Below are 2,536 nucleotides of genomic sequence, written 5' to 3' on the forward strand. Positions count from 1 at the left end.
AACTTCAGATTGAGTTACTCCCGAACCTCGTAGGTCAACCAGAGTGAGATCCGCACCAGAGTGGTACGGTAATCCTGTTCTGGAGGTCATGTTACTTGACCATGACGAACCTACGAACTATGAGGAAGCGATGATGAGCCCAGATTCCGCGAAATGGCTTGAGGCCATGAAATCTGAGATGGGATCCATGTATGAGAACAAAGTGTAGACTTTGGTTGACTTGCCCAATGATCGGCAAGCCATAGAAAATAAATGGATCTTCAAGAGGAAGACGGACGCTGATAGTAGTGTTACTATCTACAAAGCTAGACTTGTCGAAAAAGGTTTTGACAAAGTTCAAGGTGTTGACTACAATGAGATTTTCTCACTCGTAGCGATGCTTAAGTCTGTCCGAATCATGTTAGCAAATTACCACATTTTATGAAATCTGGCAAATGGATGTCAAAACTACAATCCTTAATGGATTTCTTAAAGAAGAGTTGTATATGATGCAACCAAAAGGTTTTTGTCGATCCTAAAGGAGCTAACAAAATGTGCAAGCTCCACCGATCCATCTATGGACTGGTGCAAGCATCTCGGAGTTGGAATATACGCTTTGATAAGTTGATCAAAGCATATAGTTTTATACAGACTTGCGGTGAAGCCTGTATTTACAAGAAAGTGAGTGGGAGCACTACAACATTTCTGACAAATATATGTGAATGACATATTGTTGATCGAAAATAATGTAGAATTTTCTGGAAACCATAAAGGATTATTTGAAAGGAGTTTTTCAAAGGAAGACCTCGGTGTAGCTGCTTACATATTGAGTATCAAGATCTATAGAGATAGATCAAGACCCTTGATAAGTTTTTTCAATGAGTACATGCCTTGACAAGTTTTTGAAGTAGTTCAAAATGGACCAGTCAAAGAGAGAGTTCTTGCCTGTGTTACAAGGTGTGAAATTTAGTAAGACTCAAAGCCCGACCACGGCAGAAGATAGAAAGAGAATGAAACTCATTCCCTATGCCTCGGCCATAGGTTCTATAAAGTATGCCATGCTGTGTACCAGATCTATTATATACCCTACACTGAGTGCGGCAAGGGAGTATAATAGTGATCTAGGAGTAGATCACTGGACATGGGTGAAAATTATCCTTAGTGGAATAAGGATTTGTTTCTCAACTATGGAGGTGAAAAAAAATCGTTGTAAAGGGTCACGTCGATGCATGTTTTCACACTGATCCAGATAACTCTAAGTCTCAATCTGGATACATATCGAAAGTGGGAGAAATTAGCTAGAGTAGCTCCGTGCAGAGCATTGTTGACATAGAAATTTGCAAAATACATACGGATCTGAATATGGCAGACCCGTTGACTAAACTTCTCTCACAAGCAAAACATGATCACACATTAGTACTCTTTGGGTGTTAATCACATGGCGATGTGAACTAGATTACTGACTCTAGTAAACCCTTTGAGTGTTCGCCACATGGCGATGGATATTAATCACATGGCGATGTGAACTAGATTATTGACTCTAGTGCAAGTGGGAGACTGAAGGAAATATGCTCTAGAGGCAATAATAAAGTTGTTATTTATATTTCCTTATATCATGATAAATGTTTATTATTCACGCTAGAATTGTATTAACTGGAAACTTAGTACATGTGTGAATATATAGACAAACTAAGTGTCACTAGTATGCCTCTACTTGACTAGCTCGTTGAATCAAAGATGGTTAAGTTTCCTAACCATAGACATGAGTTGCATTTTATTAACAGGATCACATCATTAGAGAATGATGTGATTGACTTGACCCATTCCGTTAGCTTAGCATTCGATCGTTTAGCATATTTCTATTGCTTTCTTCATGACTTATACATGTTCCTATGACTATGAGATTATGCAACTCCCGAATACTGGAGGAACACTTTGTGTGCTACCAAACGTCACAATGTAACTAGGTGATTATAAAGGTGCTCTACAGGTGTCTCCGAAGGTACTTGTTGGGTTGGCATAGATCGAGATTAGGATTTGTCACTGCGATTGTCAGAAAGGTATCTCTGGGCCCTCTCGGTAATGCACATCACTATAAGCCTTGCAAGCAATGCAACTAATGAGTTAGTTGCGGGATGATGCATTATGGAACGAGTAAAGAGACTTGCCGGTAACGAGATTGAAATAGGTATTGAGATACCGACGATCGAATCTCGGGCAAGTAACATACCGATGACAAAGGGAACAACGTATGTTGTTATGCGGTTTGACCGATAAAGATCTTCGTAGAATATGTAGGAGCCAATATGAGCATCCATGTTCCGCTATTGGTTATTGACTGGAGATGAGTCCCGGTCATGTCTACATAGTTCTCGAACCCGTAGGGTCCGCACGCTTAAAGTTCGGCGACGATCGGTATTATGAGTTTTTGTGTTTTGATGTACCGAAGGTAGTACGTAGTCCCGGATATGATCACGGACATGACGAGGAGTCTCGAAATAGTCGAGATGTAAAGATTGATATATTGGACGACTATATTTGGACACCGGAAGTGTTC

This window comes from Triticum aestivum, chromosome 1D (assembly GCF_018294505.1).
Source record: "Triticum aestivum cultivar Chinese Spring chromosome 1D, IWGSC CS RefSeq v2.1, whole genome shotgun sequence".
NCBI lineage: Eukaryota > Viridiplantae > Streptophyta > Magnoliopsida > Poales > Poaceae > Triticum > Triticum aestivum.